We start from the raw sequence: 27,483 nt of genomic DNA, 5'->3' as shown, positions 1-27,483 counted from the left end.
CAGTTCCTTCACAAAATCTTGTGGGTTCCATCACACAAAATCTATGAAGGCCAGTGTTAGGCTTTCTCCCATAACAGAAAAAAAAATTCCAACAGGGCCAATGGATTTGCTTGTTGTATGATCAAGGTCGATGATGGAAATAATACATGAGACTTTTCCTTGATGATTTTGATATGTAGTCGGACCACTTAAAGGTTTAAACAAACAAGTGCATGTCTAGGAACAAGAGTTCATCCTTCTTTACCCACTGTGTATTATACTGACACATCTCGTTACCTTCATATCTTTAAATCGTCTGGATTTGAGTGTGTACTGGGTTAGTTTAAAGGCATACCAGTATATGCCTGTATGGCAGCCATCTGAAAGGAACAGAGCCAGTGTGTTGTTCTATCTCTTTTGTGGAAATACTTCACGTATCCAAAGCAATACACAGTTATGTGCATGTTCTCTAGAGTGGATAATTCAATGATTATGCCATGAGCACCAGGCTCTTGCAGGAGTACAAAGTTGTCTTTTGTTTTGTCCACACAAAAATAGTTGGTTAAAAATGTCAGAGAGGAACTGCCTGTGTCCTCTCCTTTGTAACAGGTTTCACTCATGGTTTTATTTCGAACAGATAAAGGTTTGTGGCTGTTATAAATATACTGTTGTAGAGCAGAATCTTAACTGTAATGGTTTTGGTTAGATAAGATAGTAGTGGATGGGAAACAAGTATTGTTATTTTCAAACTCGATTTTCCACATTTCTCTTTTGAAATCCTAATAGTTTAGCCTTAGGTCAGAAATATAATACATTTTCAGTCAAAATGATCATGAACAGCTTGAAATCCATCCTGTTATTGCTGTTAGGACAGGCAAGCATTCAATTATTCAATCAAACTGTTCAAGGAAAATAAATTAGCTTACATGCAAACCAACAAAACAACGGAACTCAATGGAACTTGTACCTTCACCGCAATTATATGAATGACTTTCTAAAAAAGTTTTGATGATCCAACTTTCATCAACTTAAATGTAAATTCAACCCAGAAAGAAACATATAAAGTAACATGTCACATAGATCTACAGATGAATATGAACAAGATAATGTTGGTGGTGACTTGGTCCAGTTAGACCATTTAATTTGTATTTAAGAGAACTACTTAAGCATATTTTCAATTATCTATTTTGATCATGTGCTGATTTCATGCACAGAAAGAAAAAGCTTCAAAGAAAGAGAGAGCAAGAGAGAGATGGAGAGAGACAGAGCAAGAGAGAGATAGAGAGAGAAGAGGGATAGCAGGGCTATATTGACATGTTTGCGTCATAGTAAAAGTAGTTGGCAGCACCAAAAATTTTGTGCAGTAAAAAGTTCTCCAACCTGATTATTTCCAACACTGTTGTAGTGAGGTGAGGTGGGAAAGCACAACATATTCATGCAACATCAATACATAATCCATGTACAAAAGGGGTCTATGGAAGCTTAGAAATTCTCAACATGTTTTTCCAGATCTCAAATAGTTTAAAGGTCCCTGATTATACTGTTTTTCATCAATTTCACACAGCTGTCAGAGGTCCAACAGCTCTGTATTCGATATGCATTGCCCCAAACTCATCATGGTCCTGAATTTCAGCTGTCTAAAAGTCGCTCTACAGAGCTCTATTCAGAGCAGTCTGTTTCTGTGCCTGCACCTTTAAATGCTAATGAGCTCCGTCTGTCTATGCCTACTTGGAGAGCCCTGCCTGCTACATCACTCTCAGGGAGAGGATGCCCCTTGCATTAGCAGTAGCATGCGCTAATATTTACGGTGGATGTAAATATGTATCGCTATGGCTGCAGAGATTTTTTCATTCAACCAAACCAATTTGACCCAGAATGGGACCCAGAAGGAGAGGCTCCTGAAGAAGTACAGACTCTGTGGCTGCAGCAGGATGTTTCAGAATGGTTAGTGTGTCTGTATAATGTTATTTTGTTCGTATGTGTTGTTACAGTTACTACCATGGCTAATGGCTAACAGCTAGCATACGCTGTGTTTGTCTCCAACTCAGTCTCCAAACTCTTGGACACTGTTAGCATCGTCTCTGTCTCCAGTCTGCACATGTTTTCAGACTTTTTACTATGACAACCAAGCCCCATCGTAACATCATTAACATTAAACTCGCTTCAAACTCTATTACATAGCGGACCGAAGTGGAGCTAACTAGTTAGCCAATTTCCAGCTGACTTCACCATACTTGTAGGCAATTATAAATACTATTATACAGCGGCTACACTTTTCGGTGGCTCGGATGCAGTTGCTGGGTCCGGTATGGTTGGGACTGATCCTTTTACGAGGGTCAGTGTCGAGGCAAAGCCAGCTTTGTACTGACACTCGTTACTGAAGCAGTCCGACGTGAAGCAATTAGCACACACACACAAGCTAACACGAACCGTAGCCGGCATGTTGTCTTAGAATATGAAACGCAACTACTGTCTCTTCTGTTGCTCTGTAGCTGGGACAGAATATAGGCACTGATGTTGATTTTTACAACCAACAACAGAGCTATTTGCATGTCTAGCATTGAGCGACGACATTGTGAAACACTGCTGTCTCACTGCTGGACACACCGAACTTCACCTCAGGGATGAACGCCCTCCTCTCAGATATCACCTGTCACCGTGCAGAGGAGGTCGGCCTCTGATAATGACTCCTTTCGTTATGTAACGAAAGGAGTAGAATCAGAAAAGCCTGTAGGAGCACCGTGTTACCAGTGGGTGGGCTGCAGAGACCATGCAGGAATCACTTGTTTTCCTCATTCTGGAAGTTGGCAGGCTCAGAGAGGACCAGCTTATATATGTACAGACCAGAGAAAATGTGTTTTTTATGATATGGGGCCTTTAATTGTTTTCCCTAAAATTTGTATTAGCATGAAAAGATCAAACAGTCAGGCTCTTGTATGTAAGTTATTTATTTATATGTCATTATATTGCATCCTTCCTGATTTTCAGACTGGTCTCACAGCTAAACAGTGATGGAATTTCATGAAAATGTCAAATTTGTGGTTTCTTCAAGGACTAAAGTGTTTGAAGATGACATATTATGAAAAGTGGGGCACTATGGTAGGGTGGGAATAGAACCTTTTAATGTTGTCAGCCACTCATGTGGCAGCTTCAGTATTTTGCTTTGAGGAATATGTACCATGTCAGCATTAAATCAACTGGAATAAGAAAAAAAATAAATAAACAGATTTTGACATAGGAGCACCTACAGCAATTATTCAAAAAAGGAACCATCTAAAGGAACTCTTAATTTCAGTCTCCATTGTATTTTTGGTTTAAAATTGATCAAACTACCATAAACTAACTATCACAAAGTGAACCAGGGGACTTGAAAGCATTTGCAGTGGTGCAGAGCTGAAAAATTTTCCTTTGATGAAACCGCTCATCATAGCTTTATGCAATAACCTATATGTTATTGTTTATTTGCATTACATGCCACAGGAGCTGTACACGCACATGCACATTATGAGTGTAAATACAATTACGTGCTGCCAAACAATGCTGTTTCTTCACTTTAAAAAGGGGGGGCATCAAATTTCAAACAGTAGCTTTCACAAACTGTCATTTATTTATCTCTCTTGAAATGTGAGTTTTACTTCACAGAGCTATAGTGATTTTGACAGCAGAAAGTATAACTAGATAGCCGGAAAATAAATCTGAAATTCAGTCATCTTCTTTATCTCTCACTGTTCTGCTTCACTGTACTTCACTCTGACATCAGGACAGAGAGAACCTGTCTCATACTCTGCACTCTGCAAAGTTGTTCCATCTTTCAAAGCTGAATTTTAGCCTTATTTCCTCTCAACACATCTTTCAAGTGGCGAGCAGCACAACCCAAACAATTCTCACATCATTGGCTTCTCCCCTCCCTATCGGCCTTGCAGTAAGTCTTAATATTCATTCCTGAAGAGATTTGATGAGCCGCTATAATTCTCCCAGTGTAATGATCAGCGCTCCCCTCCCAAGTGCACCTGTGAGATCTAATCTGAGACCCCTTCAAGAGGCTATCATCCACTGAGGGAAGTCTTATGTTTCTTTAACAATGCTTCATTTCCACCATAATAGCTCCCTCTCTCTGCTGGCTAATAACTATCTGCCTCAAGCAATCAGGGTTTATTGTAGCTGTATCATTTCCTAGCCAGTACCTCACATGTCAAACACAGACAGCTCCTTGAGCAGAATCAGACAAACTGGCATCCAAATCTACAATTTTTGGGGACACCGAGTTAAGTTTTGTTTTCCTGGTGATAGGAAGGTCACATCCGAAAACTCTGTTTTTCAATGTTCAGTTTGGAGGATGTGTGGCAGTCTGTTTGTATTAATAATTTACACAATTATTGTGAAAACTATTCATCAATTTGCATTAAAGGTTAAGTAAACTTGTTAAAAACAAAGAGCAAAACAATCAACATACTGTCTACCTATGGAATTAGAAAGTACTGTAGGAGCAAATATTTTTACCCACCTCTACTATTGGATATGTGCAGGTGATTGTAACATAACATCCGATGTATGCTATCTGATTGACTGGTGTGTCTCTACCTGCCACAGAGTTAAAATGTGACTGAGCATGAACAGCAGGCTGAACTTTTGACTGAGGGATACTGTTAGGGTTCTTTCTCTGCCAGCTGAAATAGCCTGGTCAGAGGGTTTTGATACAGAGTTCAAATGCTGGAGTGGAGAACCAATAATTATTAGTTTTATTCTAACAGCATTCCAGACCATCAACAAAATGCAGCAACATATGTGCAACTGTTTTGTGCATTTGTACAGTAGCCCTTCAACCTTGTATGCCTACGACTGGAATCAAATCTCAATTTGTTCCTTGTTAGATCCTTAAGTTGGCCCATTTTGCTGGCCATTATTCATATGTGTGTATATAGCTTGATCAGGCTATAATAAAAACAGCTGTTCTGCTTTTTTTATGTCTGTGTATTCCTGATACACTGAGAGAATGAGCTCGTAGTGATCACTACAAGCTGAACTGAGCATCTCCCAAGTCCTCTCAGCACAGTACGCAGTACAGTTGTATGTATATTGTGCTACATTTGTATAGTGTACACATCTTTGTTAGTTTACTTGCAGAAATAAGAAAAAAGTTAGATACACTGAATATTATTTGATATTTTCCACCATTACCTGCATTCCCGATATTGTGGAGGTGTGTGGTTTAAGTGCCCTAAATACCCCTATATTATCTAGTGAGACATTGCCACCCCAAAATGATCACATAATCATCCTGGCCACCCCACAAGAAATGTCCTGGCTCCACCACTGGTTCCACTCCCAGTCATCATGGCAGCCGAGAAGTGTCGATCTCTGAATTTGACGTAACATGGAAGTGAGTTAAGGTGGAACGCTCCTCAAGCTTAGTTCTATATAAATGCACGGATAATTTGTTGTTTTGTCGTTAGCGAAAAAACAAATTGACCGCGAAGTTGGAAAAGGAGCCTCATATAAGAAACAATACTAAAATCAAAAGCCTGAAAAGCCACGTGAGATATCGCATGAATAGTTGTTTCCGGAAGACAGTAGCGGTCCACCTTAACTGTCCTCCAGATTACATCGCATTCTGAGATTGATGCTCCTCAGCTGCCATGACGGCTGCGAGCGAACAAGCTACTGCTAAGGTGAGTTGTTCAAAACTTTCTTTTTAGTAAATACTGTGTACACAAACAACGTTCTCAATGCTTATGTTCATGTGTAGAGACCCTGGTGATACTACAAGCAAAGTTTCATGTTGTGTTGAGCCTTCTTAGTGTTTTAAAAATAGCGATTTTGATGCTATCGTTAAAGTGCCCCAAGCACTCCCATTGAAAATGAGTTTGACCTGAAAATGAATATACAGTAAATCTTAAAAGTGCCTCTTTGGTCATAATTATGCTTTTACACAAAGTTTTGAGTCATGTACATTCACAAAAAAGAAGCTTTGCAAAAAAAAGGTTGCATTTTGGCGTTTCACTTTAATATATATATTTCCAGGAAAATAACAGACCAACGAAATTACCTGTTACTATTTATCTATCTATGAAGAAACTGGTTATTGTATACATTTTTAATAAAAACAAAACATATGAACACTTCATAAAATATGGCCTTGTCACATAGATGCACCTCTCTGTTTATTCTTTTTTTTTATTGTTATTTATAACATGGTAACAAGACTCCTTTAATGAGTGGATTGCACAGTCATTACTATTCTGAATCATGTTAAAATGATATACAGTATATTCATTTCTTACTGCCTATATGTCATGCTTGTCACAAATATTCTGTCTTGGATGAATAAAGTTAAATCTTATCTCACTTTGTAATGCTGCTACTTGTACATACATAAATGATCAGATACTCTTTCTGCCGCTGAGTATTACTGATGTAAAGTTCAGAAGTTAATTTAATCCATATTTAATTCATTCTTCAGTTGATTCAGTAAAACAAGATGAACCTCCAATTATGTTGAATGGTTTTTAACTTACTCCAAGAGCTTGCAATCTTAGTGGATATAGGATACAGTAGCTTACAGTGAACTCCACTTGTATTTATCAGAGTTGCACTGATACTATACAGTACAGATACTGCAGTGTTTGCCGTCATTCTTGACTCATCAGCAGTGTCAGGCAATCTCAGGCCCCACAGTCTTTCTTCTTCTGCAAGCTATTAAACAGTCTCCTTTCCACTCTGACATCTCCGGAAAAGGTTACTCTCTCATCTCCATAATGACCAAGGACAAAGAGGAGGCAGAGTGAATCAATAGGCAGCTCAAACCCATATCAGTACAGATGCATTGATCTGCTGCTTAGAGAGAGGACAAGTGATGCTCTGTGCCAAGAGACCACTCTGCATGTTTTTATAGCAGCAGATGAGATGAACAGTGGCACATGTGAATATTTGCAGCAGCCGTCCATTCTTTATAACCACAGTATACCTCAATACTGTAAAACCTTGTAAAGACAGTATATGCATGCATGTGATAGAGACTGGAAGTATATAATAGAAGATGTGGTATTTTATGCATAAAGTTTGATTGATCTGGGTTTTTCAAGGCAAGTGGTTATTTTCACAGCTGGGAAGAACACAAATGCAATTCAGATCATTAAAGAAAGAACATACTTTCTGCAGCCATTTACAGTATTTTGTTATTTGCCAGGTGCTTGGCTATGATTGGACCAGTCTGTGGCTGAAATTTCACATTCCTTCTTTAAAATAATTTTTTAAGTTTTACATTACTCTATCGATTTCCAACGGAGGAGACAATGTAGGTCAGTGTTACTGGCAATTAGTAAATAATAAGCTGGGAAACATAAGTAAGTAAATAAAAGAAAATATTAAATGTGCTACACATAAAACCAGGGCAAAAATTACTTAATTTGCGGTTGTTGTTGTTTTTGTTGGTGGTTTTTGTGGGGGAAAAAAAAAACCTCTACTGTATGGAGGAAGCTCACAATACTATTTTCTTTCCATCCCTTCTAAGTGCCATTATTATGGATCAAACCCCATTGACCTTTTCGGCCTCTTTTTGCTGCTTCTGTCATGGTCACTCATCCTCCTGGGCCACTCTTCAATGTGAGATTGTCATTAGGTTGGGTATACATTGCTGCGCACCTGCCCTTCAGCCACCCAGCCTGTTTGCTCTACCTAACAAGCTCAGAGACACTGCAGCTGACAGCCAATCTGGTCAGTTTATTTACTGACAGGGCAACTATGGGTCACAATCTGATAAATCAGTTCACCACTTGCTGGTGAACAGTGTGATTGATCCATAATAATGTCACAACAGAAGAATAAATATTAAAAGAGAATACAAAACATACAGCAAGTTAATGCAAAAGTAATCGTTAACCCATAGGGGGCCCTGTTGTTTTTTAAATAGATGTTGAAAAGCTGCAGAAACATACATCTATGCATCCTGTATAATCCTCAATTCACTCAAAGTGATGTTGCACACTGAACTTCTGAAGATTTACTGAAAAAAGAACATTAAATCAACACTTTTTAGAGTGCTGTTGAGCAATGGAGGAGTCAGACGTGTACATTTTCTTTTACTAATACACTAAACACCTGTATATCTGCCTAAAAGTGCTTTGGAGTGACATAAGAGGGCTCAAGCAAGTGGGAAACTAAACCTAAAGGGAAAGAACAATGTCAAAAAAGGGAAAAACCTAAAAGAACGACCAACAATAAGCCCTGATCAACCCTCTGCCTCAACTGAGGTGGTGGAGCCCGATTACCTGAGCGAGGAGGCGGACCCACCAAACCATGCTCTACTAGCCGCTATTGATGTGTTGCAAAATGAAATTACCCAGATTAAAGATGACATATGCGCCACTGTCGGTGTATAGAGACAGATGGTGTATACCGTGCTGAGAGGCAAACTGGCTACAACTAAAGAAGAACTGCAGACTTCCATTACGGCCCTGGAGAAAACCATGACCTCATGCACTAACACTATTGGAGAAATAGAGAAGGCCGCCTCACACCAGTCCATAGTTTTGCTCTATGCCCAAGGGTCCAATTGTTTTGGATCGATATATGTAACATTATGTCTGAGGTCATAAATACTTCAATCAAACCTGAGCCCTCTGTTCATCATTCTTGGAATATCGGAGACCTTCAGGAAACTAAATAGTTTCATAATAACAAATAGATTAATCCTCATCTTATGGAAGAGCACAACTGTTCCTACCTCTAAGATGTGGTTAGAGGGTTTAACCAACACACTTCATTTGGAAAGGATAAGGTATGCACTGAAAGACAGGTTCAAACTATTCAATAAAACATGGAAACCCCTTATATCATACCTCAAAACTACAAATTCAGTACAGCAGTCCGCATCCTAGCACACGATATATGACAACAGCAATGGTCTTAGAGCAAAGGTCTCTGTGAGGGAGGGTGGATGGTGTGGAGAAACATGGGGAGGGGTTAGTCGGGTGGAGGGGGGGGTTGGGATGGTGTGGGGGATCTTAGTCAGCCTAGTGGTGTCCATCGCTTTGTCTTGTTGTTACTTGTCTTTTTTTGCTTTGCCTTGTCTTAATGTTGTACCACTTTAAAGGAGAACTTTGGTCGATTTGAACATGCAGCTTCATTGCTCAAGCTACCCTTGACTTGCCAGTACCGAAGACGTTGACACATTTGGTCCAACCATTACAGGGCTCCGTGAATGGAGCGTTAGCATTGACAGCTAACAGCATGGGGTCAGAACTTTACACTGTGTTTTAAGAATCTTAACATGCTCCAAATCTCACCCCAAAAGTTATGCAACATCAGCAGACACCTTACAACACAGCACTGTAGCGTGTATGACTCAAAATGAATTTAAAAAGTAGTTAAAACAGTGTGTTTGTGCAAGGAGCTACATACCGGTTTGTTGACATCCGTGTCTTCTGGTAGCTAGAGCGAACTAGTCAATCCGTCGAGCATGCGCTTATTCCCTCACTGGCAGAGATGGAAACGTATTCCAGCATTTTTGTTCTTCTGTTCATAATGTACATGTTCATGTTACAGCCTGTCATGAGCCATGAGCCTTACAATAGCATGTTAAGCCTGTTAAGCACACGCTTGAAAAAGATATTTGAAAAAAAAAAAATCAACACTTTTTATTGAACAGCCAATTTCTGAAAATAGCTGTTGTTTTCTTCTCTGTCTCATAGTAACAAAAAACAGCGAGTATGAGTTCTACATATATGGTGAAAAACAAAGTGCTCTGAGCTGTTATAGATTTTATCTGATCACAGATGAGAATGATCAGTGAATGATCTGTATGGGTAACAGAGCATTGATCTTTTTTGGTGAAGCCATAACATTATTTCACTCGCAGTTCAGAATTATGATTCATTCATGTTTTCACAAACGGTTAGCTCACACTGGGTAATCTGTTGAAGTTATTAATTAGTACAGGAAATGTTCTTTGTCTGATGTTTTAATTAGTGACCAAACAACCCCAGGCATATTCTCCCTCGGGACTGGACAGGGTATGACTGATTTGCTTGTAGTCTGGGAAAACAAAGACAGATTGCAATTAGATTAGAATCTGTCCAAAACGCAGATGCATGTATGTAGCATGTAGAAGTGTAAATGAAAGTGTCCAAAAATCATTTGGATTTTTTCCAGACACAAGAAAAGTGAAAATCTAAATTTTTGTTAAAAGCAACATCGTGTTTGCAGTAGAAGAGAAATCAGCAGCCCCCTCATCGTGTTCCAGTCCTTAAGTTAATACACTTTACTTTAGTTTAGTAGCATTTAATTTCCATTTTAGGGCATTTGTCAGATGCTTTTGTCCAAAGTTACTTACAGTAATTCAAACATTCATATACTGATGGTGGTGGCTGCCATGCAAGGTGCCGACCAGCACATCAGAAGCAATTTGGAGCTCAGCATCTTGCCCAAGGACACTTTGACATGCAGATCAGGGGAATCAAACCAGCAACCTTCAGATAACAGCCAAGTTGACTACAATAGCAGATACAGAGACTGCAGATTGGTATGACAGCATAAAGAATGAAAATAAGACCCAAGTCAAATGAAGAGGCTTTCAAGAGCTTTCAAGTCTGTAGTTTCCGCACAGTCCTCACTGAAGTGTAATCTACCCTTGCAGATGCACATCATGATAAAAAAAAAATTAAACAATTTGCCAACAGTCAATTGAAACTGTGTGTCTTTGTCACCAACTCTTGAAATCCTCCTTCCTGAAATTCCTTTATTTCCCCTCCACCTCTCTTTACATCTTCACTTGTTTCATCACAAACATTCACCCTTGAGCTACAGATTAGCAATGCCGTCTCTTTGTGAAGCTGTACAAAGCCTAAGCAATTAAAGGCTCTTCTCTCGCTTAACAAGCTCTAATCCAGACATGCTTTTATTGCATTTGATTTTGCTCGCTGCTTCTGCCAAAAACACTGAGAGACAGGGACCCTGCTCTTTCTCTAAGTGTAGCAATAATCAGTGAGGATTCAGACACTGCTCAGGTTCTGGCAGCTGTCACTTTCTCAGCCACGGCTGGCAAATTAATAGGAAAAACCAAAACAGCCCTAGAGAGAAGCCTGGATCAACCTATCAAACAACAGGAAATGGAAATTGTTTGGCAGCCTTTCACTTTGGCAATGTCAGGAATCGTTATTTAAAGGGTACTTGCTGAGACAGCACAAAGCAGTGTTCTCTGTGCTGGATATGACTGACCTAGCACAAATTAATTCAAACCTGTGGAAATGATGTATGTTAACTGGGAACAGATTGATAGTTGGATGCTGTAGTGAGCACACAGGTGTATGCTGTTAACAGGGAAGTAAAATTGAAGTGGCCATTGCCAGTGTCTGTGTGCAGAGATAACAAGCAGGGAGGAATTCTTTTCTTACTGTGTTCAGAAAAATGATGATGCACAATCACCTGTTCAAACACAAGCTGTTTGCTTTTTGTTTGACTTCTGCAAAACCATACATTTGAGTCATTATGAAGCACAAGAAGAAACCCCATGTTTGAGTACAGAAAGAATTGATAGTATGTAGAACTATTTTCAGAAATGTATTACTTTTTGTATTGTTGAAATCACAAATAATTATATGTAGATTGCAGTAGAATGCTGCCTCAAGGTGTAAATTGTATGTACAAAACTGATTGGTGTATGAGAGCTCTCTGAAGTTAAGTTAATTACATATTAAACAAAACAGTGTGTGGATACAATTACAAATCTAAAATGTTCACTTTTTTGATATATTGATATATTTTAATGAAGAAGTCCAACTTGATTGTTTAAATGATGCTGTGCTATCATTTACTTCATAGTCTCACAATACCATGTGGCCTTGTACCTAGCTTGTCACACAGCGGTGAAGGGTGTCTTGTCATGGGTTTTTTGTCATGTTTTATTTTGAAAAGTAACTCTCCTCTCATTTCAGGTCACTTGCCCTTCCTCTTGTGTCACCGGTCTGATGTCTCACCTAATCCCTGATTGTTTCCACCTGTGCTCCCTTCCCTCAAGTGTATATGTAGGTGTCTTCCCCGTCTCATCGCCAGAGTATTTCGTCCTAAGTATATCTCCAGCCCATGATCATAGCTTTTGATTCAAGCTAAGTATTTTGTTTGTATTCTTGATTCCTTTATTGTCTCCTCACGAAGAGTGATTTTTTTGTTTGTAATATTTTTTCAGCTCAGTTTTGAAGCTAGGTTGTCTGTTGTTTGGTTTTCCTCCTCTTGGAGCGTTGTCTGTTTTCTTGTCATTTTTTGAAGTGTCTTTTCCTGTCTTTGGAGTGTTTTCTGTTCTTTGTTATTTTGTTTGTAGTGCAGTCTAGTATAAATTTTGTAGCCTAAGTATCCTCCCTTTTGGAGCGTCCTCTGTTGATAGTTTTTCATAGAAAGTCCTTGCTGGAGTAGATCAGTTTTCAGCCTTTCATTTTTACCTCCATTTGTGGGATTTTCTGTTTTTGTGTTCTTGAGTTTTGCCCTTGTCTGGTCCCCTTCCCCTTTTTCCCTTTCCCTTTTGTAGAGATAGCAGTGTTCATAGCCTATTGTGTTGTCACTCTTTCTTAGGAGTTCAGTCAGGAATTTGTGGAATAAAGCTTGGTTATACTGTTCTCGCTCTGCTTCTGAGTCCTCCTTCCAGCCTAGGCCTGACATAGCTAAATCTGTGCAGGTTCTCGCTCCCTCGTTCTCCACCCTTCCCCTTCCATGTTCATTTGTACAAGTATTTCACAAATCATTGTATCACAAGTCTGAAACCGTGGACATGATCAAGGCTTATTTTTGAGTTAAGCCTTGATCACTTTGAGAACTTTAAGCTTTGACATCCTAGGCTATTCAAATAATTTTGTTCTGTAATTAGTTAAATGTTACATAGCACATTGCACTTAACCATGACAAAGTACCTGCTACCTGCTCACCCCTCTTTCATGTAGATGTGGGGGTGCTAGATAGCCAACTAAGTGCTCTAGGGTAGTGCAGCACGTGAACAAATTACAACCTGCAAGCACTAGAGTTATCTTGAAGTTCATCTTCAAAAAAGGCGGTGGTTGCAAGCATTTGTTTCGTTCAATGACTGGATAAATATCTGTTCAAGATGGACATTAAACAGGCCACATGTTTGTGAACTCTTTAATGCCATCACAAGACGTTACAATGTAAAGCTGCATCTGCTGTTGCATCCACAACAGTGGTCAGCAGTAACAGCCAGGCCAGCTAGCAACCACTAACAGGCTAAGAAACACACATTGTAGCATTCAACACTTTAAACAAACTTTATAGTGAAAACAACTCTTCTCAGTCTGTTTAACCTCAAAAACCCTGCTTTTGCTCAGTGTCTTCTACAAGGATGCACCCCACTGCTGGACTTCTAACATTAACAACACAGCAGAGCACGCCCCCTCATTTTGTTCTCCACATACAGGCATGCATGCTTTCAAATTGGTTATTTAGGTTATTATTCTTGTTAACTTTTTAAAATGAAAAAGCTCAAATAAATTTACACTGGGGTGCAAGCAGAGGTTTTAAAGACAGAAACCTAAAATCCTTGTCATATAAAACTGAAACTATCCTTAAAACGAAAGGAAAACATGTCAAATATTTATTCTAACAGTAGTATGACAGCTCTCAGTCATGCTGATCTGGAATTTTGATGTAAACTTGCCCACACTCAGACTGTCTGGTGCACTGCATGGTGTCTGCTGCTAGCCTGTCAGCTCCAGTGTCCAGCGGCTGCAGTCCATCTGTCACCTTGGATCTGTCCACCTACTGTCTCCATCAATCCTAAGATCCAGCAGCATAACTGAACAAGATGTTCTCTATTGACAGACTGGTACAAAAAGCAGTGTGCCGCCTCACTGGAGGGCGGACAGAGACTATTTGACATCATCAGGGGCTGGTGAGGATGAAGAGACAAGGAAAAGGCAAGAAGGGCCGCAAGAGAAAACAAGCAATAGGAAGAAAATGGCAGATAGAGTGAGATGGAGGATAAGACAAGAAAGGGACAAAAACGAATGGATAATAAAAATTAGGAAGCAAAGTCCTTGTTTAGGCTGTGTAAGGAACCCCTGAGCTAAGTAATCAGCAGCAGAATGCTGTAAATGTGGAGGAGGTGGTGGTTGATACAAATGAGACGCTGACAAGCTACAATCCAATTAGATGAAGAAATATGAGGGGTGGGTGTGCTGAGATGTGGGACCTATCAGCTGGTTGCAGCTTTGGGGAAGATCAAGCACTTCACCACCTTGCAGCTGGCAAACATGATGGATCACCTGACACATGCATACTCTAGACACACACACGCACACACACACACACACACACACACACACACACACACACACACACACACACACACACACACACACACACAGATTAAACTTATCACAGCCCATCCTTGAAACATTTTTATTGTGTTCATTAATATTGGTGTAACAGAATGAGGAAGGAGATTTATCATAAACAGTACAAAATGAAGGTACAGTGATTATACACAGGCACAACTTGTATATATACAAGTCTAATTTAAGTTTAATCTAAATTTAATCCATGGTCCAACACACCGTGACACCAAATAGGACCCCCCCTCGAGAGATAAATTTTGCAGACCGCTAGCTTACCTAGTTTTAGCATCCTCAGAAACGACCGCTCAACAACAATACGCTGCAGTAAATGGGTCCAAGTATAAATCGCCATCAAAAAGCCACAAATAATGCAATCTTTTCCGACAAAGCCGGCAACGATATCAAATGTTTGATGCGACCCTGTTTCTAATGTTGCTGAAGTTTGGTGCTGTTCTGAGCATTATTTGTGGCTTTTTGATGGCGATTTATACTTGGACTCATTTACTGCAGTGTATTGTTGTTGTGCGGTCGTTTCTGAAGATGCTAAAACTACGCAAACTAGCAGCAAATAGCTCTACAGTCAGCATAGTTTTAAGGTGAAAACCCAAGAACAGCATCACCAGTTCAGTTTCTGACCAGTTGTAATATGGTCACAATGCCTCTTGGGTCTTGGGTTACGGTGCTGAGCCACGACCAGAACATTTTTTTGCAGAACATTATGATGTCACAGTGAATCTGTGAAGCAAATGTGTTTTGGGAGGCCACGGTGAACATGATCTTCGACCGCCAAATTAAAATCAGTTCATTATTGAAATAAAATATAAATTCCTTTCAGGCATAATTGAGAGATCATTTTCAAAAGAATGAGAGGGAAGGAAGTACAGACGGACATTCAGACAAAGAAACACACAACTTGGAAACGTAATGCTTTAGGACATGGCTATTGCCAGCGCAGAGCCATAATAACAAGCTCCAGAACAAAAACAAAAGGATTTGGTTGCTCAGGAACAGAGGGGAGAGAGTGACATGACCTTTTCAGAGGAGGAAAACCCAGCAAGTTATTCCAAAGAGAAAGAGAACAGAATTCCATTTGGGCATTCAGCACAGTGATCCCCATTCCGTCATTCACAGCACCCGCTGTCTTTCTACCCTCCATCCATAGCATGATAGAGCTGCTGTCATTAATTCTGTAGAATGGGGTGAAGATGAGAAAGGCAGCGAGTCACAATCTTCACAGCCACATATATGGAGCCTGGCCTCCTTTCATCTCTCCCAGACAAAAACACAAAGATACTATCTGCTATGCCTGAAACCCATTTCTCTGCACCATTAGGAGCTGAGATAGGGTCCTTTGGATGACATGTGGGCCTTCAATCATCAAAGCCTTTATATATGTTACTGAATGATTCACCTGCATGAGTATTTTCTGCCCACAAGCTGTATGATAACAAAAGAGTGGAAACTGGATACACAGATTTGTAAACTGGTTTTGAGCCATGTCAGTGGGACTGGAATGTTCATTGTTAAGTGTCAAAGACAATAAAGAGGTGTATTTCCTGCATCTTTGTAAGATCAAAACACTGACATACAAACCAAACCATAACTTTGATGAACCATTGCACTGTTAAATTACAATCAAGTATTGAGGGGAGGTGGAATCTGTGTTTATAACTCCGATGTCCGGTATTCACACACTTGTTGCTGCTGTTTACAGCTGCCACTATGCAATTCAGAAGATACACTATGTGTTTATGTATTATTGTAAACCAATAACTGTGTATGTGGTCTCTAATGTAAGTAGCATGAGGGAGTTTTCCAGCCTTGTTTTGCTTTCTTAATTTCGTTAAGCAACCCTGTGTTGTATGATGATGAATAAATGACCTTCTTCCCCATATGATCTCTGTCATGTGATCTCTCATATGATCTCTCTCACGTGATCTCAAATGTAAACAAATAAAGAAAACTTGCAGTAGTTACATTAATACTTTGCAGTGAGAAAAAACAAAGAAGTGTCAACGTTAGCCAAAAGGCTAGTGTTGTTTACTGTTGCTTGGCAACACTGGAAGGTGCTCCAAGACATCTCTCTCACTGGCTGTTGAGAAAGTACTGATGTAATGATGATCATGATTGTCCTGGAAATTCTTAAATCCTAAATATCAAATTTGTTTAATATGTGCCAATTCAGCTTTTCAGTTGGAGTCGGTCTGGACCATACTTTATAATTAATGGATCCATCCATCCTTTTTCTTCTTCAGCTGTCTGAGCAGGGACACCCAGACTTCCCTCTCCCCGGACACTTCCTCTAGCTCTTCCGGGAGGATCCCAAGGCGTTCCCAGGCCAGTCGAGTGATATAGTCACTCCAGCATGCCCTGGGTCTTTCTCGGTCTCCTCCTCCCGGTGAGACATGCCAGGAACACCTCCCGAGGAAGGCATCCAGGGGCCATCCGATACAGATGCCCGAGCCACCTCATCTGGCTCCTCTTGATGTGGTGGAGCAGCGGCTCTACTCCGAGCTCCTCCCAGGTGACAGAGCTCCTCACCCTATCTCTAAGGGAGCGCCCTGCCACCCTGCACAGGAAACGCATTTCAGCTGCTTGTATCCAGGATCTTATTCTTTCGGTCAAGACCCAAAGTTCATGACCATAGGTGAGGGTAGGAACGTAGATTGACCGGTAAGTTGAGAGCTTTGCCTTTCAGCTCAGCTCTCTCTTCACCACGACAGACCGATACAACAAACGCAGCTGCTGCACCGATCTGCCTGTCAATTTCGTGCTCCACACTTCCCTCATTCATGAACAAGACCCTAAGGCAGGAGCCCTCCCCCAACCCGGAGGGAGCAAGCCACCTCTTTCCAGCAGGGAACCATGGCCTCGGACTTGGAGGTGCTGGTTCTCATCCCAGCTGCTTCACACTCGGCTGCAAACCCCTCCAGGACATGCTGGGGGTCCTGGCTCGAAGGAGCCAACGAGACAACATCGTCTGTGAAAGGCAGAGATGAAATCCAGTGGCTCCTGAACCGGACTGCCTGAACCTAGAAATTCTGTCCATAAAAATAATGAACAGAACTGGTGACAAAGGGCAGCCCCGCTGGAGTCCAACATGCACTGGGAACAGGACAATAATAATTGATGGATAATAGAAGCAATTTTATTTTGATTAATTGCCTCGTTGACTATACCATATTGTTTTTTTTTTGAAGCTCATGTTCTGTTTTCTCCTTATTTTGGACATATTTTTACTCAAATAATTTCTTGAAAAAAACTGACCATGTTCTGTAGTGTTTGCAGCTGCCAGATGTCTTTGTTAAGCTGAGTTTACAGTAGAGTCTCTCTGGTGACTTCATGAACAAAAACCGTTGGGGGGTGGGCAGCTAAGAGCAATTGATTGTTCACCTCCAAGTCACTAAAATCTACAGAGTATATATATATATATATATATATATATATATATATCTAGGGATGTAACCGTAAATGTCTTCAAAATGTTGAAACAAACATTGATACACTGATCAACTGAAATCATTTCACCAAGATTTGTATTTAAACATGTATTATACTTTAAAATAATCCAAAAACTTAACAAAACACTGCAAAATCAACATTAAACAAGTATAAAATAATGTATCAAAACTGTGCAAAATAGGTAATTGGCTTTTTGTGATTAGGCAGCCTGTTTTTGAAACGTGTCCTTTAATGTCTGTGTTTCAGAGGTAGAGTGAGATGTAGTGGCAGCAGCACTATATTGGCCAGCAGATCCTATCTGTGGAAAAAATGAATAGAAAATGTCATTATTAATTATTACTGTAACTGTTACTTAATACTAAGGGTGCAACCAACAGATCACAAAACTCACATTTTAGATCGTATCACTTTTGTTAGAAACAGGTTGGATAATTTTTTCAAATCAAAACAAAAAGAATTATTCTTAAATTAATTATGAATACTCTATTTTGACTCTACTCCGGGGAACAGAGCTGAGATGAAAGTCAGTCATCTCAGAATTATTAAGTCAACTTTAAAAAGTTAAATCTACAACTAATAACGGTTCAGGTAACGCCAAATCACAGATCATCTTTGTTCAGTTATACCACTATCTGGTCAGTTTCCATTAGTGACAACAGCAAATTAGACCTCGACCAGCTGTCCCTGAGCATTCGTATAATAACCAGAGTACACCCAGACTTCAGATTTGGTTCTCTTTGAAGGCGAAAAAATGCCTTGAGGGCTGCTACTATCATGTCCTCCCTTCGCTATGTCTTCTTCACTACATCACAAGCACACGTTGTATGCTGCGCCTGCATAGTGAGACTTGGACAAGGTATCTTGCGTTATCTTGAGTTTTCCTCACTGTGGTTATTGACAGCGATGGTTACCATGGTAATTAAAACTTAAATGGTAACCTTCACCATCAGGAATGTTACCATGGTTTACCGTGACACTGGTAACCATTACATCAGTAAGATATATATATATATATATATATATATATATATATATATATATATATATATATAGATAGATATATAGATATATATATATAGATATATAGATATATAGATATATATATGTTCTGATGCCTTGTTTCCATTTTGTATATCTTTCTATACATGAGAATAACATGTACACTCAACAAGAGAGAAATGACAAATCACAAAAAGCATAACCTCTAAATCAATATGTCGCAGCTTTGAGGCAATGCCTTTGTTCTCTGGGAGAAGACATAAATGAGTGGCTCTCGCAGCCTTGAAGCCAGCTCTATTTCCACTGCTGGGAATGCTGTTGATGCTGCGCTGTGTTCCACACGGCTGCCCACCTTCACCAAACTGACAGCCACAAAAATGAGTGTTTACTGCTCTCCGGCTGAGCAAGATAAGCCCACAGATGGGCCTCTCTACTCCAACAGATTGAGAGGAAAGCCATCTCCAAGTGACAGAGGGCTAGATCAAGGAGATGAGGGGGGCCAGGGTACTATGGAGGTGAAGGGTGAGGGTCACAGTTAGGGAGATTTAGAGCAAGTGGCAACAGCTGAAACAGTTCAACATGCTGTGAGTGCAACTGACCGACATTTGTTTATAATGACTGTGTGGTGTATAATGAGCCGTATATTATCTGCCATTCAGTGCTCAATTTCAGTTTACAATACACCACTACTGTTTACGCACTATTCCCCTAACACACTTAACATCGTGCAACATGAAATGGGGCTTTACATAGCTTTTGATTGAATAAAGCTGATTATTAAGGTTGCAGTATAAAACTTAAAACATTTATTGTTTGTACTGATGGTTCCAATTTTGAATCAAATTTTCGACCAAAATGGATACACTGAATATCAAGACATAAATGACAGATGAGAGGCCTCAACTTGTACTTCAACAGTGGTAAATTATTATCACAGAAAAACATCATATACTAAGTGATTTGTGAAATTCAAAAAGCCCTACACACACACACACACATGCACGCACGCACACACACACACACACACACACACACGCACGCACGCACATACACACCCACCACATTTATTTATCTACACTATATATGTTAGACATGGATAAAAGTAACAGAAAGATTGTGCCAGTGATTTCATGTTGATTCATACGTGGGGTTAATTTATCATTTCGTGTACTGAAAGGGGATAAACTCACCTATTCATCTGTTTAGATGCTATGGGTGTGCAGAAGTTACTTTTTCAGTGGGAGCGCCTATAATTTAATGTGTTACAGGAGAACAACAAGGAGAATGACAATGTACATCACCATCATAGTGCAGTGCAGCAGGTTTTCTAACGACAAAATGAAGATTTACAAGATACTTTTAATTTAAATATTTAATATTCAAATATTCCTGTGATACAGGCAGTTTGGTAAATAATCTCATCAATCAAGTAGTTTGGTCTTCACTAAAATGTCCTCCAAACTACTTGACGTAAACAAGGAAGTCTTTTATTGCATTCCACAATGACACTTAAGAGCATCTCCTGATCGTGTACCCCTATCAGCTGTATTGAATTGAATGTGTGTACTGCAAAATCAGTACATATTGCTTTTACAAAAATAATTCATGTAACCATTAAGTGGTCTGCAAGCACAGTAGTGCACATTATATGACCCAACAACTTTATACAATGTCTACCTTTGCTCCAGTTCTATAGTAAATTCAAATGTTACTCAACTCCCTGCTGTTATCTGGTTTGGTATCATTTGAGATATCTGACACTATGTACATCCTTGCTAGCAGCTTTTATTGAAAATGATCAGCTGCTTCAATGTTTGTTCTTAGCTGCATGTCTAAATATATTATCAGACTGTGTATCCTGAGATCTCAGAAAATAATTTGGTTAATAAAATAATGTCAAATAGGAATGGTGAGCAGAACTAAGAGTATAAGATCCAGTTTTCAAGCAAATGTTTCAAATCCTAATAAACCCCATGGCAAATATATGTGACTCTACATCACGTCATACTCCAGCATTTGCCTGTTATATGAATTTGAAATATTGTTCTTCCAAAGTTGAAGCACAGGAACCTGAAGACATCAAAATACAGAGGGGACGACAGGGAGTGGTTTTCACTCAGATGTGTTTGTGGCTGTTTGAGCAATCAAGCAGCCTGACAAGAGTGAAATTTGAGTGAAGCCAGTGGAGTGGAACAGAAAGGACTGTCAACAGCTAGTGACTCAGCCCAGTTGAAATACTGGTGCTGTAAAGACCTTTGAACTTAAGATGGAAAGGGACACTGGCAGCAGCAAGGGCAGTCAGCAGGAAAATAAGCCATACGCTGATGTCTTACAAGGTTCTGGTCTCGTCTCACCAGCCAGAATGGAAGCGATCCTTGATTTCCCAAGTGCAATTTTTAATCAGTGAAGTGTGAGAGAAGGACAGCCGCAGGGATTAATCTTAGAGAAAAGCAAACAAACAAGCCAGCTGTATGTTCAGGGGTGAATTTAACTATCATCTCCAACAGTGAAGCAATTGCAGGAGTTTGTTTAGAAGTGGAGAAAAGATGTTTCTCACTCTGGTGTGATTAAAATACTCCCCCACTGAGCAATCTGCATATCAGCACAGTGACCATAACAATTTAATATTTGAATTAGATGCAAGGAGTGGGTGGCATGTGAAAGGCTTCATTTGTCTTTTGTCCAAGAGGAACCCTCTGTGGCAGGATCAAGTGGGCTTCCTGTCAGTCAGAGTGTCAGACAGAACCCAAGAAGCACAACGATTTCCCCAACACATGGAGGATAACTGACAGCAGACAACCACTGATTCAATCGGGGATGGGCTTGCAATCTTGCCCCCTAGAGTCCCTCATCTCGCTGCGACAGGCAGCCACACTGGATGAAGATAACAAGAAAGGAAAGCAGAGCTGGGAAACCCTGGTGCAGTCTGTGTTCATATATTTCAGATGCAGTTTAATCAGACAGTGAAGAAGTACAGCTGAAACATAAAGCTGGAGGAGTAAAGGAGGATGGAGAAAAGATGGTGGCGCAACAGCTGTACCAGCACCGACAAAGTGTGTTAAAACAAAATACAACATCTGTAGTAATGAGAAGTTTGGAAATTGACTGATATATGAATATGTAATTGATATTCTGATCAAACTCAGTTCAGCCTGAGAGCCATACGTACATACATATTCAAAGTATATGGGAAAAAAATATATATGCATTTAATAACAGGGATAAGGCTGGGGTTATGCTATCTGTGACTTAGAAAAGAACTAAACCAACAATGTGTAAGTCCATCAATAATTTCTGACCTCTCTACCCTGTGGGTGGCTGTCAACTCCAGGGTCACTGGCTCATTGATGGGATTTTCTTAGCTTCTGGACAACAAAGCGGCTTGATATTACAGAGGAAGAAGATATTTTGATGATGATGAGGATGATGAGGATGATGATAGGCTTGGATAATCTTTGGTTTGGCTCACGTATGTGTGGTTAGCTGACAACAAAATGCAGAATCTGACTTATATAAACTTGGCACACAACCACTAAAGATATTCAAATTAAAAAAAAAAAAAAAAAAAAAAAAAAGTCAGAACAAAAAGGGCACAAGTGACCCAAGTACATCACTCATGTAACATGAGGGAGGCCAAAGTCACATACCATTAATTAGTTGAGTCAAACTAGCCCCCAACTTGGACTTTTCTTAGTATTTCACAGACATACACAGATTGAAGATGTCTTGCACATCTGTTCTGAAGGTAAGTACTTTAACATTTGTGAGAAGCCAGTTATGGTGAATAATTACAATCCTAGTGTGTGTGAGTATGAGTAGATGTTCTGCACACATGTAAATTCAAATCTCAGTAGAACATGTATGAAGAATTTATTCCCCTTTGTATCTGCATGGCTGAAACAAAGAGACGACAGACATTTCACATTCACACAACATAACACTGCAGTGCTTCAACTGCAATTACAATGTCCTTAATTCATGCAGCACAGTTTTGGGTCTTGCTCAAGAAAGCAAACACAATTACCAAATCAATTATGTTTTACTGATTACTCTTGATTTATAATTACCGAGCACAGCTCCCGCTCTGCTTTTTAACATTAATTCAATAAGCTTGTTTGTGCACAGTGCTGGCTTGCAGCAGTTGATTGGCGGATGGGAGGCTGCACAGGTGCAGGTCCTCGGCCTCCGTTTCCTGACTGATGAGAAGGCCTGTTAAACAAACTCTGCGGGATGTACGGGCAATCTGAAGTAGCAGGAGTTTTCCCAGTGGGACACATGACCTGCAGGGCAGCAGTGAGGTGAGCAACACATGAATGAGAGACTTGACAGACAAAAACCAAGCCTTGCTGTTTGTCCTTTACACCAGCTCCTTATACAGTGCTGGAGAGTCGTTACTACCAAATATGTCAGGCCCATATTTGATTTCCTAAGATGTTACATCTTTATATCCAGAACACTGAGACAGCATTCAGACAAACAAAGTGAGTAGGGAAACAGATCCCAATCTTTTAGAACAAACAACACCATGCCAGCATGTGTGCATGTTTTAGCTCATAAATACAGAAATACAGCAGGTTTTTAGGTTGATTTCCAAGGATTCATACTGAAGTGAGATGTTGCTTCTTTGCAAGAATTTTCCTCTACAGTAATTTCCCTTAAACAGTAAATTTTCATTTCACCACATACTCAATATCCCTTAGCAAACACAAGTCCCCTGGATAATTTCACAATACTACAGGTTTTACTATAGGTTGATATAGTGGTTGATAAAGAGTACATTTACTTTCTTAATTACTGTTGCTAGGTCATAAAAGCGTGATAACAAAAAGTGTGTTTAGCCTGGTGACACAGTGTCTATTAAATGGGTAATGGGAGTCAGGGTTAAAGAAGCTGCCCTCGAGAAAGCTTATTTAGTGGCTCAATGAGAATGCGAACTGTAAACTAGAAAGAAGTTTTTGCTGAATATGTAGAGTGAATGCTGAAATGCACACAGATGGAAATGTGGAAATTGCTATGTTCTGAGTTACTAACATAAGGATTTGAACCGCTGATTTTGTGGTAAGAATGAGTGCCCTATGCTCAAAGTGGGGAGATGGGGGATCAAAACCCTGAGACGTGCATTTCCTCTACAAACCACAGAGCAGGAATTATTATCATACTCTGCTGATGATTTGAAATGGGGCTGCTGTATCTGCATTCACACTAACTCCAAATATAAATAGACCTCCTCTTCAATGACAAGTCACAGGAGAAGGACAGAGGTACATCACAATGTGAAAGGACAGGAAGAGTAGATCAGTAACAGGCTGAATAAATAATTCAGATTGCAGAATCAGCAGAGCAGATTTTTATGAAGCCTCAGAGGACAATGTGACACCTGAGAGGAAACACAGCACAGTTTCCTTCATGTATTGGAAAGAAAAAGTTGGTCTATGTGGCTGAATGTCTTAGTTTTTCACTTTATATTCCTGTCAAAAATAAAGTAAAAGACAGAAATGATATATTGATACAAAGTCAAAATGGGGTTGCATAAGTGCCAAGAGGACTGTTGTTTTTATGACTGGCTTAAAATTAAAAGGAATGAAATCAAACTGTGCAGTGTTGTGTGATCTAGATTAAACTCTGGAGTGGAGCGCTCTTAAGATCAATGGAGAGAGAGGGGATGTGTGAGTTGATAAGTTGATTAATTTGGAGAGATAAGTTGACTGATCGATGACCTACAGCGATGTGAAACTCATATGAAGAATCTGTTGTGTTTTTTTAGACACAGAGCTCTGACAGCTTTAACCCCAGCACAATGATTGAGCTCTACAAGCTCAGTCTACATTTAGATTCAGATAAAGGTGACCTGGTTAAAAATACAAAAAAAAACATTTTTTTTTTTTTTTGTCTGTACTGTCAATCAGCTTATTTTATTCTGCAGAATTTTAGATGTATTAGTTGGGGAAGGAAATGTTTTTATAGAGTGAAGCAAAAGCATCGTATGAACACCAGTATCAGTGGTAGTAGTAGTAGCAGAGTTAATTCTCTGAGGATTATGAATAGCCAAAACAATTACAATCTTGTGTGGAAAAATGATTTTTGCAGGGGAGAGCTTCGGTCACCATAGATTTTATAGCAGCCAGATCAAAATCCTTCCATAGCTCATTAAATCACATTTTAGCAATACATTGATCAAGATCAGTTTAAACTCATATAAGAATCTGTGCCATGGCTCAAGGGAAAGATGTCATGTTTGAATGTGAATGTTTTGTGAACCATAGATTAACCATAAATTCAATGCAAACAAGAAATTGGCATCTGGTGTTATAATAAAGGTTGGTTGATGCTTGCACTAGGTCTTTATGCTGAGCCAACACCACAATCTATACAAGTGACCTACGCAATGACCTATGCCGTAGTGTCTCCTATATTAAAGGGATCTTTAATATGTCTTTAATATATTTCCTATATTAAAGGAATCTTTAATATAGGATTAATTAGGATCTAGTAAATTATGTGTATGTGCATATGAGCCCATGTCTCTTATGCTAACAAAGGAAATATAAAGAGTGCCAACATGTTATAATATCGCAGTGTGACCCCCCACATCTGGTATGTCCATTTACATTAAGACAATAAGATTGGAGATGTGGCCAAATCAGTCTGTCATCTTTCTGAAAATGTCTCATATCAGACGACTCATCTGACTTCATGGCTTCACTTTTACCTGAAGGCCCTCTGTGGTGGAAACATGACATCAGTAGTATTCCTTTTTGTATTTGTATAATTTGGTATCTGCTTTTCCCTTCATCAGGCTACACTAATAAGTGGGAATAAATAAATGCAGATGTTAGCTTGAATAGTTAGGCACATTACGGCAGGAAGCAGGAGTAGTAGCACATTCATTTGAAGGAAGTACAACGTGGATACCTTAAACTTAACATAACAGACAAACCTGACTGCTCTCTGCCAGCCTGGAGCTCTGATGACATCAAAGCTGCAGCCTGCTGCACTGTGCACTAGTAACTTTTTTTTTTCTTACAACAAGATGGCGGCACCCTGCAGCTACACTGGCTCATGATAGTTTTAAATATCATTATCAAAATCTGCTGCCTTGGATGCCAAAAAACGGCAGCATTCTTTATAAATTAATATATGATCACCATCTCTTCCTGTAATTATGATCATCCAGTGATTTCGGCTTTATAGACACAACTACTCGGAAGTGTTACGCCGACAAGATCCAGTTGCTATGGATGCTCCTAGCATCACAAGCCGACAGAGGAGCGAGCAGAGGCGGTATGACCGAGACGGAAGGTGTGGCTGTCGAGCGAGGCTAACAGCTATGCTAAAGGCAAATCCGCAGAGAATGCCGCTACCTGCCATCCTACTTTCTAAGGTCCGCTCCCCGGAGGACAAATTGGACAACCTGATGCTGGACTTTACATCGAAACAAGAAGTGACAGGCTGCTGTGCCATCAGTCTCATTGAAACAAGGCTAAAACCATCCGTCCCAGATGACGCAGTTAGCATGGAGGGGCTAACTACATTCTGGTTGGACAGGAGCTGCTCTCTCAATGGTAAATCCCGGGATGGCGGTGTTTGCATATACATCAACAACAACTGGTGGAACAATGTGAAGCTGGTCTGCTCCCCTGATATTGAACCACTGACTGTGAAATGCAGACCTTTCTATCTACCCTGGGAATTCACTGTTATCATCTTCATAGCAGTGTTCATTCCCCCAAGTGCTAACACAAGAAAAGCCCTGAATGTTGTGTACCACTCCATCAGTGAGCTGCAATCTACACATCCAGGGGGAGTTTTCACTGTGGTAGGGGACTTTAATCAAGCTAACATGAAAACCGTGTTTCCTCACTTTCATCAGTATGTGGATTTTGCAACCAGGGGGGAAAGCACACTGGACATGGCCCACAGTAACATCAAAAAGGCATTCAGAGCTGCACCCTGCCCCCACCTCAGCTCCTCAGATCATCTCTCTGTGATGCTAATTTCTGCATATAAGCCCCTGCTGATCAGTAAAAAAAAACAAAAAAAAAAAAACAACACAGTGAAGCAGGTGAATGTTGGTCTGCAGGAGCCATGGAAGCATTGCAGGACTGATTCAAGTGTACTGACTGGGATATGTTCAAGGCAGGTGCTACTGACAATCATCACACATGGGTGGAGGAGTATACGTAGTCTGTGTCTGCATACATTCAAAGGTGCATGGAAGATGTTAGTGTGATGAAAAACATCACCACACAGGCCAATGAGAAAGCCTGGATGAACAGTGGGATGGAGGAACACACGTGTGAATGTTGTTTCTGAACTTCAGCTCGGTGTTCAACACCATCATCCCGCAGCATCTGGTAAGCAAACTGGCCCAGCTTGGCTTCAGCGCCCCCCTATATAACTGGCTGCTGGACTTCCTCACTGACAGACCCCAGTCTGTGCGGGTGGGTGACAACACCTCCAGTGTTATCTCCCTGGCACCAGCTCCCCACAAGGCTGTTTCCTGAGTCCACTGCTGTTCACCCTTATGACCCGCAACTGCTGTGTCAGGTCCACTACTAACCACATTGTGAAGTCCGCAGATGGCACGACAGTAGTGGGCCTTATCCATGATGACAACAACACAGCCTACAGAGAAGAGGTGAAACATCTGATGGACTGGTGCAAACCAACTACCTGACCCTGAACTTTGACAAAACTAAGAAAATCATCG

At 40.1% G+C, this 27,483-nt stretch overlaps 1 protein-coding gene across 5 annotated transcripts in view; it reads right to left on the bottom strand.

Moving 5' to 3' along the window:
- The window catches only part of sez6b (seizure related 6 homolog b), a 270,502-nt gene that overhangs the window by 195,803 nt on the left and 47,216 nt on the right, over positions 1–27,483 (bottom strand). The gene's annotated exons all lie outside the window — the stretch shown is intronic.

This window comes from Acanthopagrus latus, chromosome 2, assembly GCF_904848185.1.
Source record: "Acanthopagrus latus isolate v.2019 chromosome 2, fAcaLat1.1, whole genome shotgun sequence".
NCBI lineage: Eukaryota > Metazoa > Chordata > Actinopteri > Spariformes > Sparidae > Acanthopagrus > Acanthopagrus latus.
Note: the sequence above shows the minus strand (reverse complement) of the source record. Positions and strands in the feature narration are given on the sequence as shown.